The sequence below is a fragment of the Cyanistes caeruleus genome, chromosome 2 (genome assembly GCF_971803275.1).
Source record: "Cyanistes caeruleus chromosome 2, bCyaCae1.hap1.1, whole genome shotgun sequence".
NCBI classification, from domain to species: domain Eukaryota; kingdom Metazoa; phylum Chordata; class Aves; order Passeriformes; family Paridae; genus Cyanistes; species Cyanistes caeruleus.
The window spans coordinates 75,501,228-75,519,894 of NC_141702.1; positions in this window are offsets into that span (position 1 = coordinate 75,501,228).

An 18,667-nucleotide genomic window follows, 5' to 3' on the forward strand; every position below is an offset into this window, starting at 1 on the left:
CATGAGGGCAAGACACATGCATAGGGCATTTTAAGATAGGGACATCCTGGAGTTCCATCATCTGTTCTTTACAGTGTATGTGCACCTTCATCAAGCCATCAGTGGCCCCAGAGGCAGGGGCCAGTCTGGAGTGAGGAACCAGCATCCCCATTCCCTTCAGACAGAAATCCTAACTCCATATAGAAACTTAATCCAGAGAGCAGCACTTTGTCCTCAACCCCAGGTCTCAACCTCACTGAAGGAAACAGAAGTTCTTCCATTTGGAATTATTTCTGGGACAGTGTTGACTTCTCAGTTAATTCTCTTCAAAAAGATTTTAGCAAACAGAAATCAAAATGTGTACTTTCAAAATCAAGACACTTATATCAGTATTATTTTTCTGAATGAGAGATATTTAAAAATAGAGTAGATTTTAATTTCTAATTTTGACTTGGATAAGGAATATTTGTTGGAATTTACACCAACTGGGAAGTTTTCTATTCACTTTTATTTTGATTAATTACTATTTGTGTTTTGTTCTGTTTTTTCAATCTCCATGAAAGGTCCTTTAATCCAGGCCCCTACATGCAGACTGAGTTTTTGGAAAGCTGTCTATATCTGTATGACTGAATCTGCAAGTATGTGTGTGTGTGTGTGTGTGTTTGTGTGAGTGACTATGTCTGCAACCACTGGCCTCAGAAACAATAAGAAGGCACTACTACATTCAGAAAAATACAGAAAACTTTATCTGAAGCCACAGAGAAGGGGAGAAGCAATACATTTTTTCGTACACTTGCAAAAATATTTATGCCATAATATAAGTATTATAAAACAGTCTAGTATATCTCTAACATTTTGTAAAAAAGCCCATTGAATTAAAAAAAGCTCATTTCTAACAAACAGTTAGTAATAAAATAAGATGTGCATTACGAGCACTGGAACAGGAAATCAAGCACATTTGGAAAATCTAGGAGCAAGAAACAAGCCATTATGACTTTTTCTAAGCTTCCCCAAGTCTCTAAGAGCTGGTGATTTTACTGAAATATGTATATTAGATGATGGTCTTATGAAGGAATACAAATTGTGATTTTATGAAAAATATGACCAGCCCAATGAATCTCAGGAACAGGTGGGCTGACTCTGGTGTGATATCCCAGATCAGTGCCAGTGGCATGTCATAATTTAAAATTATCATTTCCCCCAAACACTGGCCCTCTTTTCAATTGCACCTAAATATGTGTTTATCTTTACACAGTTTGCTGTTTGCATCTCATCTCAGAGACACAATTTACGAAGTAGGATCAACAGTGAAAACTTTTTCTGAGTACTCAGAAATGCAATTTCTGTATATAAACTATAAATCTACCGTTCCCCAGAAGAGAAGTATTTGCCCTACATATGTTCGAGAAATGCTGAATAAGTGTTAATTATTCACGGTGTTAAACAAAACATACACAGATCTGCAGGTTGGTTGTGGTTTTGCATTTGTGGCTTGGGAAGCCAAACGGAGACAGGAATCCCACTGAGACAGCTTATTACAAAAATGTGCCCAGCAGAGCCAAACTCCTTCTTTACTGGCCACGTTGACAAGATTTCAAGCATATGAAACTGTCAAAAGAATGCCTTCCACAGCATCTAGTTCTGATGGGGATGTCACCATCAATCTCCTCGTAAGCGTATCAAGGATGGTACAAATACCCCAACCCATGTCAAGGGAGAATCCGGGTCTGTCGGTCGATGTGGGAGAGCCAAATACTGGAGCAGATGAGGATGTTACAAGAAAAACACTGATGAAGTTCTCTCTGAAGCAACAGACCAAAGTTCTTATTATTCATGTAGGCGGAGTTTAGGAATATTGTGAATATGATAATCTGCCTAACTACAGAGATTTATGGTGCCCTTTCCAAAGTGTTGCTCTGGACTACAGGCACATTCCAGGGACTATATTATCTGCAGTACTAGGAAAGACAGGCTCACTAACAGCTCCCAGGTGGAAATGCACCTTGTACAAAATGAATATGAGGGGAAGGACTGTAGTTCAGTGGAGAATCCTCTTTTTATAGTGGTTAAATTCAAGGGCAGTAATTGTGCTCCTATTGCTGCTAAGCTACTTGGGATACACCAGACTGATTCAAAGGAGAGGCACTATTCCACGGTTAAGGTGAAAACTGGTGTTTGTGACTGCAACATAGGTATTTTTTTAAAGATAGTTTGGAAAATATGTGCATGACTTTCTTTACCAGAATGAAAATCAGTGTCTGGATGAAGAACTGCTATGTTTATCAGCCTTCTGGACCGACAGTTACTCATGCATTTCCATAATTTCCCTAGAGGAGTATACTAGCTAAAGATGAGAATACTTTTTACTTTTCTTCCAAAATGGCTATTGGGTCTACTGCAGCTAATCTCCAGAACATTTTTGCATAAGTACAGGTGTTTTTCTGCATAAGCACTGCTGTTTTTCTCTCAGAGGCCCTTGCTGAGGCTGAGTTGACATCCTGGTTATGTATCAAATGCAGTAGTTAGTCCATGTGCAGTCCTGTTCAACAGTTTGATGTATCTTGAGAGCAACCTTGGAATGTTTTTTTTTCCTGACACATTAACACCATATATGGTAGAGAAAGGTCTGTCTTTATACTGCAAAATCTTACTGGACTTACAGAAAACAGCACAACATTACAATAAATAAAAATTACAGAAAAGTTCAAATGAAATCTCAGTGTTATCAAAAAGATCACTCAGCATTTTGTGTGAAAACAGAAGTAAGACTGTTTCTAGGGTTTGGACATGATCCTGAAAGATGTTGTGGACATCATCCAAGATGCGAGACTCCTCCTGTCCACGGTGAAGAAGATCAACACCTTGCATGATGGCATCTGCATGTAGTAAACACTAACGTAGCCAGCAACAGTAGAGCTTACAAGGCCCAAAGGTTTTGAAAGGTAACAAAGCACGGCCATGAATCAGAAGTAATTTCTGTCACTGGTTTCCGAAAAGACAGCAAGGGTTTTAACGAGCTCCAACTAAAAACTCTAATGTCGAAAAAAAAACCCAAAAAACAAACCTGCTTTCATTTTTGAGCAGATTTGCTGTCCTGATTGCAAAAGGCAAACTCTAAGGTAAGGATGGAAGGGAGAAAAGAAGGATTCATGGGGGAGGCATAAGTCAGAAAATAATCAGAGAAGTGGTGAACACATTTAGAATGTTTTCAAGAACTGCATAAGCCTCTGAGCACACACCTTTGCACTTTATATAATTTTACAAAATGCTTATCTTTCAATGAAGGGAGAGACCTTAGTGACACAATTTATTTTCAAATTAATGGTAAATAAAGACTTTCTACTTCAGTGCAATGAATTTGATTTCACAGCTCTAGTTTCTTACTCATAAAAATCACTGCCATTGAGAAGTCAAAAAAGGAAAGGGATTTCTAAGAAAGGGTACAGTTCTAAATATCATGCCACTGAAAAATCTTAAATAACTTAGACAGCCATCCAAAATGCTGTTTATGCACTGTGTGATGCAGATATACTTGTTTTACTGACTATTTAATGTCACTGTAATCAGCAATAGAACATAAAATTATGGCTCAGGAGCTGGAGGAAAAGAAAAGGGTTTTCTATCATTTTTATCACTCTGATTAACATATTTACATAAATATTTAGAGTTTCTGCACAGAAAAGGTAGAAGTGGACTGCTAAAGCAAAAAGGACTAGTGCTATTGATATTTCTCAACTATCACACCTGTCTAACCTGCTATTAAGATCTGACCCATTCATCCACTCTAGAAATACAAATACGTGAGAGGTTTCCATAGTAAGGCCCAAATGAAGTAAACTTCCTTCAAGATGTAATTTGAATTTAATGGCTTGTCCATGAAGTGAACAAAACACCATTAAAAAAAAGAAATTTTAATGATGTACAATGAATCAAGAAAATGTATGATGTGCCAAAGAACTCTTTAATCTTAACAGGCTGCTGCCTATATTTTTTGTGACACGTAGAAAAGCTGAGCTCATCATGCTACTTTTACAGTAACATCATGATACAGAATTTTAACTGGAACAATCAATTTTGATTGCTGCTCCCCACTGCTTCATACTGGAGGGGGAAATGTGTTTTGGTGGTGCAAACTACTTTATACTCTTTCCTTCTGCTTTGCAGAGTGATCTGGACTTCTTCTCTTGAATGCTGAAAACAGGTTCATCCTGCTTTTATTGGTTCAGCTATAAATCTGTATTTCCTCACAACAATTAAAAAAGTAGAATTTGGCCTGACTTGGAAGAAAAATACCTTTCTCTTCTAATGCCAGTGTTAGATATTCTCACTAGCTTGTCTTAATGACCCCAATGCTATCTCTAAAGTGGATTGAAAATGTTTTTTTTTTCTTTCCCCTGTGCACTATGCCACATCAATTTCCATGGTGCAATATTTTATTTTATTTTTATTTTTTTTGTACTATGGAGGAGCATAATTCAGACATACTCAGATTTCTGACTTTGCTGTAAATTAATCTTGCCAGTGCATGTCTGGCACTTTGAACTAAGCTGTATCTTCCACTTCTTTGGTAGCCTGAATGACATCAAAATGCTACTCATGCTGTGCACTGCTGTTTTATCTAGTTTATGATGATATAAAGAAGACCAGAGGAAAAGGTAAAATACTAGAAAGACACTATGTGGTGTTTTTGTAGCTTGTTGCTATCCTCCTCCAACTCAAAAATCCATCTGAAAGAGCTCTGAGCTGTCATGGACTCTGAGGATGGGTGACAAGAAAATCTATTTGTCTTGGCTGAAATGACAGCTTAAAACTCTAGCCCTTTTAAAATATGAGCACTCTTAGGGGTATAATAGAACTGATTTTCCTCTCAGTTACCTGAGTATAAATCAGGATCACCCCCTTGAAATTGTACCAGCTTAAAGCAGAATCAGGCCTATTTCCATATATGTCGATTTGGTGAAAAACATCCTCACTAGTTACAGTTCCAAGTTATAAAGCTTGCATGTTAGATAGAGAACAGAAAAAAGCTCCTGTGGAATCCAGTTTATCTTACTTCTAGGACCCTTGATCCATATGAGTTTCAACAATATGCCCATTTCAGAGGCAAAACAGTGCTAACGTGGTCATGCCAGAAAACTGCTTTCAGTTTTAACATATTTTGAAGGCAAAACCTGGCTTCCATCTCTCTGTTAGACTGAAGCAACATGACAACTCAGGGAGCTTGTACCAGCACAGGAAAACTCTTTGTGAGCACACTAATGCTGAGATAACTCCAAAACTACCCCAACACAGACCGTGGAGAGAGTCTGTGGCCAGACAGAGGGGAAGGCTATGTGTTCCTGTGCCCCAGTGTAACCCAAGAACCACCAAATCTCCTGCAGGAAGCCCAGGCTACTGTCGTAGTGGGGTTCTATGACCTCTCTTTCTTGCTTCAGCCAGGTCACACATGGCAAAATAAATCAAGATGGGTATGATGGAGCAGCCAAAGATAGCTTTTAACAATCCCAGGGACTGCATGGTCTGAGGGGCTGCTGACAAAAACCCAGGGGCATGGAGAACTTCACAATGCAAAGGGATATCTGAGGGCAAAAGTCTGTTGGAGTCCCAGGCAAAGAAAACGTCCCTTTATTTGTGCTGACAGGCTCAGTAAGTTAGGAGAGCACTGTGTTTAATATAAGAACATGGAGAAAACTTCTAAAACTGAGTGGAGACATTGGGAATGTGAATGTGTGAATTAGAATTATTTTAAGTGTCTGGGTGAAGAGTATAGAGTTTAGTTTGAGATATAGTAGTGAATAAGAGACAAGATGGAGGTTCTTGGGCATTGGTTTGTCTTTGCCTTTCTTCCTTCTTCTTCATGGATTTGGGTGGTATTGGGTGATTAGACAGAAAAACATGCAGTATGGAACACGGGTGTTTGGTTATTGAGCTAAAAATAAAAATAAATTAGTTGGCATTTGACAATTGGATAGTTTATGCTTAAAAGGCCTTGTGAACAGAGCCCTTGGTTGTCGTTTGTAGCTTGTACGGTTAGTGTGTAGAAGTGCTTACTATCTGTAAAAATGTAATATAGATAAGGTAAAATTAACATCCTAAGTCTGCAAAAACTGTCTCTCTGCTTGTCAATCCCAGACCTGGGGAAAAGAACCCAGAGACTTTTACAAAGGTCCAGCTGCAAATGCAGATCAGGGACATGACCTATTATGGAATGACTCCATTAGCATCCCCCCAGCACCCTGCTCCCAAGGCCTTAGGTTTATTCCCTCCATGACAGAAACCCTGTCCAGGATATAATCTATCCCAGTTAAATCGGTTCCCACAGGTTACCACCAGCATTTTCTCCTTAACAGTGTTTTAACAGTGAAGATGAAAAATAGTTTTCAGGATACCAGCATAAGTAAACAAGGTCTGGGAAAATTAAAGGGTTGCTTAAAATTACCTTTGCACAGATGTAATATCTAAATTCTACTGAGCATTTCTTTGTACTAATTTGGGACCTGTTCTACAGTATTCCTAGAAGAGAGCTGTTCTAGGGAGCTTTATTTTCAATAATTTAATTGCAGCCCATTTAGTTTCAGGCATCCACAATAAGTAAGAGGAAATATATGTTTCTAACAAAAACCCCAAAACATTTGCTGTGGGACTGTGGGAAGAGAAAAGATAGAGATGTCAATGCTGACATTGGCATTTTTCTTAATTTTAATGCTTCTCTAGAAAGTTTTCCTTATGGTGAACTTTTCAGAGGAAAAGCAGGTTCTCTGCTGCAGAACAAATTAAAATTGCTATTTATTTGTGTTCCCTTTTTATACAGATACAAATAACTATGAATGATGAGTCAAATGTCAGGCGTGACGCTTGGAGCTGTGGCTCTGCATTAATCTTCAACTTGGATTTTTTTTCCCCTTCTTCCTTCAAATCTGTTTCATCTGAAGGGTTATCCCCCTCAGCTGCTCGAGTATGGGATCGGTTACCCAGTTTCAGCTTCTCTTCCATAATCCCTCTATTTAAAGGTGAGATAATCAGCTTTTGTTTGGTTGACTTGGATCTAAGAAAATCTCTGGACCAAAGACAAAAAAGAGCCTACACAAAAAGAATGCAGAGTCTCTGCTTGCCTGCAGAGAGAGGAGGTGGCCTTTTATACTCTTTCCAGCACTGAAAATTCTCATGCCCTGCAAACCCCAGCAGTATAACTTAGAGCGTTACCCACAGACAAATGTTCCTGTTAGTAAGTGAATATTATTTGGATAGCAGGCTCAAGAATGTGCCAGAATATTTGGCATGGGTGATCATCCCAAGGGGGAAAGAATAAACTCTTTGTTCGTCAAGTGATGACACACAATGTTGCTGCTTGGGAAGCTACCTTCCAATTCCTGTTGATTGTCACTTTCCTTTGATAATTGTGTGTATTGTGGAAGAGAGACAGACCAACCTTCTTTCTTTCTTTTTTTCCTTCTTTCCTTCTCTTTCTCCATACCTCCCCACACATGTCTCTTCCTCCTGAATTTAAAGCTATGAAAAATCACTGGACAGAAAAGTGTTGAGAACAAAGTGGTTCATACACACAGAGGTTGTGAAGCCATCCAGGCTACCTCACCAGCCTGTATCAAAATGTCTGAACAGCGATTTGGCATTTCACCAGGAAAATGTATTCCTATATCACTCCTTTTTGGATCTCCCATCAGAAGAGGCACACAGAATTGTGCAATGGACACAGAGCTTGGGCTTCTCCCAACTACCAACTGAGATCCCTCAGGAGCTATTTCAGCCAGAAATTCTGGGCCAATGGAAGGAAAAAATACAGGATACTGGAAAAAATCCCCACAAGGTGACGAGTGTCTTCAGAGACTGACTCAATGAACACTTTTGTTATCTACAAACATGTTTCACTCTGCAGATCTATTTCATGCTTTTGATGTTTCAGGGTTTGAGGTTTGTCTAGGAGTAAAAAAAACACTGCTGCATCAGAATTTCAGCAAGACAGCAATTTCCATTTTAGGACTAGGTTAGGGAAAGGGCCTAAAGGAAGAATGCTTCTGTGCAGTGTAATTCTCTAGGAAACTGACGGTATAAATGCTTAGGGAACAAATAACTTTGTTCAAGCCCTGGGAGTTGGTGCTTGTTCTGTCTTACTTGTTCTGGCTGGGTGCAGTAGAAGTTGCCATTCAATAAATACCCTTGCTCTTCACAACACAAAATAGGTCCATAACTCTGTAACTGTGAGAGGCGGATGGAAAATGCATCTGGAATTGCCAAAGAACTGTTAAGTGTTGCTAAACACGTGCTAATTGAACAAGGCAGCATAGGTCAGATCAGACCCTGTGTGCAAGCCTTAGAGGCTCAGCTGTAAGAGGACAGTATCAGTGGACTCTGAAAAAGAGAGGCAGAAGAACAGCCCAATGTTTCCCCACCCCAGTGCAGGGACCTGCTGTGGATCAGATGTGGGAGCATGGAGCTGGTAGGGAGGTTCCTAAGAAGGGATTGCTTCAAAGGGGTGGGTCAGAGGGATGTGCCACACCCCCATTCACTGCAGTGTTATGATTTCACTATTACAGATTCAAACTTGGCATATGAAAAAGTTAAAGTTCCCATGGCAACAGTTACTTCTACCACAATTCATGCCCTGTATACTTATCATACACATTTAGCGTCAAAGAGGAATATATTACATGACACATTGAACAACATAAAATAGAAAAGAAAATACTCCAGATGGGGAATGAAGCCAAGTTAAAGACTGCTAGAGAAACCTTGATTTTTGCACTGCTTGACCTTTTCAATTTTAGCTGTAAAACTTTATGGTTACAAAGATTGTACTTATTATGTGTGGTTAACAAAGATTTGTACTTATTATCTGTTCACCTCATCCCACAAATGGTAAGAGCATTGTCCAAGCAGGAGAAATATTCTGTTCCCTAGATGCAAACTCAGTGCTTATTCTCACTTTCCACTGGTCAACTGAGCTTCATTTGTAGTCTTGCTGGGACAGAAATAAACAAATATACTAAGAGAAAAAGAATGGTGAAGAATTCAGCCATCTGATATCAGTTCAGGCAGCTGTTAGCTTTAGTCATTTTGTAGTTCCCTAATCTCTCAGGAAGATAAGCAGAATTGAAGTTATATGATTTTAGTACCCTAGTCTTGATGCAGAAATAGTATGTGGAGGGAAGGTGTTGGCCTTTCACCATACATATAGAAATGGACTTTACAGCTCAACCCAAAATTCAGCTCTTCCAACATCATGTTATCAACAGTAATTGATAACAGGTATCTGTGGAAGACTGTACAAACAAGGAAAAGATAGAGACTTTACAGAAGTTTCTTTTAGCCTAAAGTAAATTTGGGAACATCATGAAACATATTTAGTTTGGGGTTTTTTTTAATCTCTTCCTACTCTAAACCTGTCAACTGATTAATTCATTTTACACAAAATGTATCAGAAATAATAATGGGCTGAATTTAGCCCTGAAAGAAGTGGGTATCATTCTACCCATTTCAATGGAAGTACTTCAGGGACAATATTGTGCTACTTGACCTAATATTTTCCTGGTATCCTTGCAAATGCAAGCAATTTCTCTGAATCAGTACAAAAGTCGGATAAATAAAAGAAGAATCTGTTGGATGTTCCGGGCTTTCGGTCTCCATGCATTTGTGTCCTTGTTGACAGCTGCTCACCGTCACTGTATACCACTGTCAGATTAGATTGTCATTGCCTTGCACATTAACTCCACATTTCAATGGTGTAACCCATCATTGCACTGTTCACGTGAATTGATGTGAGCTGATTTGTTTTAACCAGAGCTTGGAGCAATTTGATGGCAGGGCCTGTTATTCCACTAAACACAAGGCAGTGCCAAACAGCACAAGCAGACAATCTAATTAAATTCCTCAATTCCACTAACTTCACTGTCATGGTAAGAGTGGGAAAGCAGCTATTTGGACAGTGTTGTGCTGTGGTTTCTTGGGAGTTTAATAATTTCATGTCTGTAAATTATTATTTTTTCCCATACAGGAGTTTTCCCCAGTAGATTACACAATGCACATATGCAGTACCTGCCACATACCTGCCATATCCCCTTCAGCCTTCCCTGCTGCCCAAAATGTGCAGCACATGTGAAGATATGGGAGTGTATGTGTATGCAACCTATACCAAACCACACAAAGCTATTTTTTTACCTGTTCTTTTCTCATGGCTCTACTGAAAGTGAGATATAGGTATTTCTTACACAAGAGATTTGCTGTTAGGCTGTTATGTTACTTGGAAGTAAAGATTACACAACCACACTAACTACCATGCCCCAAAACAGCTGTTATGCAAGCAAAAGGCTTAGAAATATAACCCTAAGTGTCATCAATGCACTTTGTGAATAGATTCGTAGCTCAGAGTTACGATCATTGAATGCAACAGTTATAGCGCAGTTTGTTTGAAAGATAAGTTTTGAAACAGCATCTCATTTAATGGGACCATAACATTTCTAAAGGAGAAATGTTGCAGTTATACAATACCAAAAAAAAGAACATAGATGTGTACCTGCCAATACAAAGGTTGTTTTTGCCCTAAGGTTCTCATGGGTTAAGGATTCAGAGTGTCTGAAAAGGCTCACTAATTAAAGCAGAGAAAATAATTTTTACTTGTAACCACTTAGCTTTTGACAATCAATTATCTCCATATACATGCAGCAAAAAATTATCTAGATTTCCCAGATAGACGAATTTAATGAATAGAAAGCTACAATTCATACAAGAAAGTAATAAAACTGCTTAAGTGTAACAATTTGTGAAAATCTGATGTTTAAATGATAAAAAGTTTTTTTTTTTGTTGTAGTATCATATTTCTGACATCTTGGTCTATAAGACTGGCAAATCGTTTCTTTTCTCCCACCCTCAGTTCACAAGTATCTTTGCTGGTGGTGGGTCAATATTAGCCTTTAATTTGCTTGACATACACAAGAAGAATGTCTTCCAGCTCTGTCAAGTCCGAGGCATACACAGCATATTCCCTGATGCCTGCCATTACTGTATTTTCTAACCTAAGGAAAAAAAGAAATAGTTTCTTCCTTTCTCTTCAAGCCTGCTTGTGAACCCACAATATCTCAACAAGCCTGGCAATGGTCTCCTGGTCATAAAGGCCTGTGCACCAACCTGTTCAGTCTGTACTCAAATTAAATTGTATTCCTGATCAAAGAAAAGAGTTGAAAGCTAGAAAGTTGGAGCATAGCCTGGCTTCATCCCCATTCCTGCATCAAATCTAATCCAGAACAGCATGGGTCCCAGCAGGGGCCCTGTGGGATTCAATGGGGCCCATTTCTCCACTTTGTAAGCACGGCAGTTTATCCCTAATCTTTGTTACTTTTCTTTCAGTCGTGTCCTAAACCATGTGAGGGGACCTCCTTTTTATCCCATGACTGTTTAATTCCTTTAAGGACCTTTGGTGATGTGAATCACTTTGTGAAAACCCAGGTCCACTGTATATCAGGCAGCATGCCCTTAGTCTGATTCTCATTAACTCCTCCAAAGGATGATAATGGATTTGTAGGCATGTTTGCTCTCTACAAAATTATGTGTTTACCAATTCTATTTTCTATGATCTCTACCAATTTGTCTGGTACAGAAATCAATTTTACTGGTCAGTAGTTTTTCTGTTCTGCTCCTTAAACTTTTTTTTTTTTTTTTAATAGCATCGCATTTGCGACTTTCTATTTCTCTGCTTTCAAGAGTGATTTCAGAAATTAATAGTTTAGCAGTCTCATGTTTTAGCTTCTTTAGAATGCTTGGTTTAATGCTACCTGGTCCTTGAGATTTGCTACTGCTCATTTTATTGAATGGCTCTGAAAATCTCCTCTGTTGACTGTTCGATTTCTGAGTGCTCTTCAGGCTTGAACCTGTAAAGAATGGCTCAGGTGTGGAAACCTTCATGACCTCTTCTGAAGGGAACATTGATGCAAATAATTCATTTAGCTTTCTCACCACAGCGCTGCTTCCTGGAGTATCCTATTTGCACCTTAATCATCTCTCAGCCCATTGACTTTCCAAAAGGCTTCCTGTTTCTGAGAAACTTCTTATTAGTCACTTTTATGCCTGTAGGAAGTTGCTCTTCAAAATCTTTTTTTTTTGGCTTGCCTCATTAGAGTTCTATGTTCAACAGGATGAGTTTAACTTGTATTTTATTTTCCTCATTTGGACAGGATTTTCACAGTTAAATGGATGAGTATTTTACTTCTAATAGCTTTCTCTATTCTGTTGTTTTAACATGCTGCCTTTTAAGCATTTAATTATTTTCCCCAGTCCTTTTAACCATTTCTCTTCACTTTAATGTTATTCTCCATGTTCATAGCTTTAACATGATCATCATTAACTTTTTTCATATTTTTGGTAGTGCTCAAATGATATAAATACTAGAAGGTTGATGAAGCACCCATTCACTGCTCTGAGAAATTTTTTTTTCCTCCTTTTAGAGGTTTGCTTTTAGTTGCTCCAACAGCTAGCTATTTATTGAATCTTGGATTGCACATCAAACTCTATGGATATTTCTGCTACTGGAAGTGAACTAAGATTTGAAATTTTCTGTGTTGGATTTTCTCTTGGAAATAAAATTGCTTTCCTGTGTCTTTAACAAGCCAGATGCAAAAAAAAAAAAAAAAAAAAAGGAAAAAAAAAGAAAAAAAAACCAGAAAAAAAGCTCAGAAAAAGTTAAAATATTCTATGTCACTGGCTGCAAATCAGAATTTACTTACAAATCTAAATAATTAGGACAAGACACAAGGACAGTAGTGTTTACTCAATAGCTGGCAAATTGATAGCCCTGATATCCTTAATCATCTACAATTACCTATGATGAGCAACAAATGAAGTAGGCTAAATCTTGAAGGTAAGTCAGTCACTCTTAATAAGCCAATGCATTTAATGAACTCCTTTGTTTATCTCCTAGGTCCAGAAAGGGTTGTGAGGTTCATAACGAGCTCTGCAGCAGAAAAGTGCTTTATCACCTGAACTGGCCAAATTTCATCTGGCTTAGCTCATCTCCTGTTGCTTGGGGATAATGTCTGCAAATTGGTGCCCTGCCAGGAGGAAGGAGGTGGCCAGCACTGCTTCTGTCTGGAGGTCCTTGCTCTAAGTGCAGAGCCTGGGACAGGAGCCACACAGCCTCTCCTCCCCAGCACGTGGCTGGCCACATCTGCCTGCACCATGCTGGCTTCTCTCTTCATCCTGGGCTGGGAGGGTGAGCTTTGGATGCATCTCCATATTTTTCAGAGCAACAAATTCAGATGCAAGTAAATGCAAACATGCTCAAGGGCAGCTGCTCATCTTGAACCTTCATAGCCAGACCAGGTCCCAACCCACAGGACTCCTGCCAGCACCAGCTGGGAAAGGAAGTTTTCACAAAACACTCAGGACTGCTTCTCATTGTGCTGCCTTCAAAGGCCACTTTGAACTCTGCAAGTATCACATAAGCAATGTTCCCATTGGCTGAGCCACCATGGCGTTACCACAGTTCCCTCCAGGCCCTTCAAGGTGCCCTGAAAGGACTTGGTCTGACATGCTTTTCTGTAGCTCTGGCTGGTTCAGAGAAAAGTGCTGCACTTTTCCAGAGTTAAGAGATCCTATTTCATAGATTTTTAAGACCAGAAGCAAACAGAATGTTTGCTGTCTGCTATCTGTCACCCTCAAATACTATCCCTCTTAGCACCAGGCGCAGGTATGACCCTGACATTGAAGCTTATTAAGTTGAGTTTATTCAGCTTATTATTTATTTTCATATCTGCTTCTCTAACCAGGGGAGAAATTCTCAAGTCAAACCTTTTCATTTCATATTGCCTTATCAATATGTTTAGTTTTGGGGTGACAGGAAAGGTAACTCGGATTCTTGTATTTATAAATATTCATAGAGGTGAGAGGATTAAGAAGTTAGAGTATTGTTTGAAAGAAAATTTAGATCCCCTTTGCAAACACCATCATGGTGATAGAAACTCTTTCTTTTCCCTGTAATAATCTACTTTAAAAACATCCTCTTAGCATTTCTTCCAGCTATCAGAATCAGCCAGCAAAGTATAGCCTGAATTCTGATAAAGGGCAATTGCAGTAAATGGAGAAACAAGCATAAATTATATCACCAGTGAGCCTAAGAAAGAATTGCAGAGATAAGGGAAGATGAGCCTTATGAATCATTTATTTCACCTTACATTCTACTGGTAATAAAATAAAAACAATTAATTATAAAGAATAATTTTCACAAAGAACAAGTTATTTCCATGCATTGCCCTTCCATCTTCATAGAAAATTCCCACAGCCAAGAGCAGCAGTTGAGTTCACACTATTTCATCCACTGGGTATATGACCGGATCTATCTCAACTGACTTTGGATCCTGTTCAATTCCTAAAGTTCAGCTGTGTGTATCAGGAAAATCCCACCCTCTATGCAAGCAGTCTCATTTGAAGCTACTGAACTGTCTCCACAAGCAAGGATCTGCACAATCATGTTGTCATGGTAAGCCACTGAGCAAGCTGGTATGGACAGCAGGGAAGTCACTGCCCGCCCCAGAGCAGAGGTGAGGCTGCAGTTCCTGTATTTGCATCCATGCTTCTGTGGTTTGCTCTTTCCATTGACAGAAAATTTCTTTCGTCAGTGGTCTCCACTGCACAAATTTTGCAAATCTTGAGCAAGCATTTTAAAAAGGGAGGGTTGGTGCATCTCTGTTTCCATGGGCAGGTTCATGAAGCCAAGAGTCATGATGTCAGCAGGCACAGACATACTTGTACTAGAACTGAGGAAACCAACTTGGGCAGCAGCAGTAGCACACTGTGGCACTGGGAGTTCAGGATAAATTGGACAGATCTGCCTAGAAATGACAAATACATGCAGAGGTAGCTGCTATGCAGTAAGGACCGTATGGTCACCCTTTTAGTGGCACCCAGGTGCCACTAACCCCACCAGAGGTGTCTCTGCCCTTGCTGCAATGACACCTGTGATTTCAGTGTGGGTTTTTTCTGCTGCTAGAAACCTCAGTGTGTTGACATTGTTTTCTGCTGCTCTGGGGATGTGATGCAAAAGTAAATAAACACTTACCAGCCCATTGAAATAGGTAGCAATGGCCACTAATTCTGTGAGTCACATAAAATAACTGGTTTTTGAATGACTGACCTTTAATTTCTATAACTCAGAGATCATCCATTTGCTACAACATTCAAACATCAGTTGCTGCTGTCACATGCTTAAACTTAGTGGGTTTTTTTAAGCAAAGTTTATTATCATCTCTGAATTTTAACCCTATGATACAGGGCTGATGAGTGGGTGCTTTAGACTGATTTCATTTTTCTGTTTTCCTTTCCATTTTTCCCAGGAGTCAGGTGTCTAGGAGAAGTTGGTTTATGAAAGAAGAGCAAATGTTACCATCAGAATAATAGAAAATATTAACAGTAAATCAAAACATCTATAAGTTGTTTCATGGAATTTGTGTATATTACTTATTTAAGGCACAGTGACTGTCAGCAACTAAATCTGCAGCTATTCTGCAGACCTGAAATTCCTGCTGAGGAACAATTTACATCAACAAATTAATTTTATTTCAGAGTTGTTAACAAGCTTGTCTATTAATTTATGTGTTCATTTAAAAACTACTAAATAAAAGAGCATTCCTGAATTAATTCTAATCTTACTTTTGGGGGTAAATTTTCATTCAATAATATTTATTATAAAAATATGACAAAAACTCCTATGTTGCTTAAGGAAATAAAACCCAGACACTAGAGTGACTATAGACAGGCTATTGACAGCCAGAACTAGAAGTACTTTTGCACTTGTGTCACCTGCATCCAGGATAAGTGTTCTCAGTTGTACCAGGTGGGCCACCTTTGATTAGGTAGAGGCCCAGCTCTTTGCCCAGTGGAGCCTTTGAATAGGATTGTAATGCCAGTGGTACTGAGTAAGTCTAAGGTCAGTCACTTCATCCCCTGGGAACTCTGGTAAAGCTCCCCCACAATGTAATGCTCTATTCCCCTCCATACATTATAAACAGTTATTCAAGGGGTAGCACATCTTATTTGTCATGCTTTCTAGCTTCCCTAGATTGGGTATTCACAGTATGAATGGCTAAGCTTCTGTCAAGCTCAGGAGCCCAATGAATACTGTAGAATATGAAGGACAGAAATACCAGAAATCTGAAATTTTGGCTGCTTTTCAATTGCTGTGATTCACATGCGCTTCCACACCTCAAAAGCACAAGCATCTAAAAGGTGGGAGAGTAGATCTTCAGGGGAAAAAGAATATAAGCCTTGGTTTAGCTCTCTCTGTGAATACAAATTTCATCTACATGCACATAAACAATAGAAAAGACTTTATTCTGAGAGCTAGTTTAACCACTGGAAGAATGCTCCTTCAAAGACTGAGCCATTACAAGGAGATACGTGACCCTAAAATTTAGACAATTTAGAAAATGTATCTTTCCATTTAATGAACAGCCGGTTGAATGCAGAGAAACATAGTAATTTCTTTTGGAGATGGAATTATAACTACTAATATTTTCATGCTAGCAGTATCTTCAAGCAAATGTGATGTGTTTTATGATGTACCATTGTTTTATATACACATTTCATTCTTGTTAGTCCTCAAAAATGGGAAAAAAAACAACAGCAAATAAGAACAAAAAAGTCAAGTGTAAAAATATTTGATTTATCTGAAATCCTAGCAATAATATGTCAGAAGATTAAAAAAAAAAAAAAGCCTTAAAATGTAAACCTCTCCTCAGCAAAGACACTGACTGAATGTCATAAACTGTCTGAAAGCAGAACACTGAATTTGCATCCAGTCATTAACTTCCATACTTAAATCTTTTGGGCAAATATAAAGCTCTCAAATACCACAAAAAATGGAAATATAATGGCCTCACCATATAAAATAAAACCCCAGTATAAGATAAAACATATTTCAATGACTGCAATTAATTGCAAAATAGAATAAATCACTATACAAATAATTTATCTGCTTTAAATATCATAAAAAAGCCATTAACATGCCAACAGGAAACTGGCAGCTTGACAACTTTATGACACTAAACAGGATTGCAGTGGTGTGATTCTCACTTCACTTAAGACAATGACAAACCTTCCATTAATTTCAGCTGGTGAGAACAGAAGTGTCAATAATTTTTCATTAAAAAAAGTATTTTTCTTCTGCAATGCAAAAGAAATTAAAAACTCTAAGAATTCTGAATATACTGACATTTGGGCTGCTTTACATATGCTTTACATACTTAGAGAAAGCAGCAGAATAATTTTTTATATCAGGCTTGCATTGTCAAATAACTCTAGCACTGCAGAATCCCCTTATGTTCATCTTTTCCTCTGATCAAGAAAGAGAATTAAAAACCCTCATGTTCTTCTTGGGTGGTTTGAGCCTCTAAAGATAATAAAAAAAGAGATATGACTTAGGAGAAGCTATTTTGTATTGTTAGTTTATCAAGTCCTATCTTTACAACAAGTGAAAACCAATCTCAAGTCAAGGGCAGTGGCTATTTCTCATGCTTATATAATTTTTGTTTTGAAAATGTTGTGCATAACAGAAATAGGATTTATGCTGAGAGCGGCACTGAAACGAAGGAGGAGAGGTGGGCACCCAGTGTCTGAACTGTGGCTGCTTGGCAGGTGGGCAGTGGGGCCACCCTCTGCTCTGCCCTTCAGCGATGGCGTTGGAAAGCCCAGGGCCTTCACTGCCCCATGGTGGGAGAGAACCAACAGCTCCATTCCCACTGGAGGTCAGAGCCACAGGCAATCTGAAAGACCAGACAGGAAAGTATTTCTGTCCTGAGCAAAAGGCAGGGAGTAGCAGGTGGCTCTGAAACACAAGAAGCCCAAAACCCTCTGCCCATTCACTGTGAGCTGACAGATTGCAATGGAGACAGAGACGTTCCAGTTTACTGTGCTGTCTCCAGAAACAGGGGCTGGCTCGCCATGGGCTTCCTAGGATTCATCCTGCCACTTTGTGCATGGAGATGCTCACTGAGATGAAGGAGACACAGCCTGCTTTTCCCTTCCCTCCCCTGCTTACCACCATTTCCAAAGTATACCATCACTGGTTCCTTGTCTAGTCCTGCACCATCCCCCTGCTCCAACTCAGCCTCTCTGCAGGAGAAAGGGCTAGCAAGAATCTCCTGGGGGACAGCCAGTGAACAGAAGGGGAGGAGGAGATGCTATTTGGCGGATAGCAGTGAGGGAAGGGGCACTTCACGAATTACTATTGTCTCCTGAACTGAGTTTAATTTAGCCCCTAGGACCATAAGCTGCTTTTGAGCTGCTGCTAGGCAGTGCTCTCTGCTTGTACGTGTCAAACACATGGCCCCTTTCCAACAAGGGCCCCAGGCAGAGGTTTGTGAGACAGTTGGAGTGAGCTAGTGTTGAGGAGCTGTGGTATGCCAACAGATGGGCTGGGATGAACATCTTATGTCAGAGATTGCTCTCCAGAGGCTATTTCTAGCCTCTTCAGGCCTTTTGTGTTGCTGGAGGGCAATGGAGCTACAACATAACGCAGTATTAGGCCTGCTAGTTCTGAATAAGGAAGGTGTTTCCAGCATTTGTGAAGCAAGTGCAAGTCAGCAATCTCAGCATTGGAATGATAATTGTCTTGCAATTTGACTAATTACCATGTGTGGCAATATAGGTGCGCTGTGACAGCATTTTTTAATGCATCCATTAGTGTGCA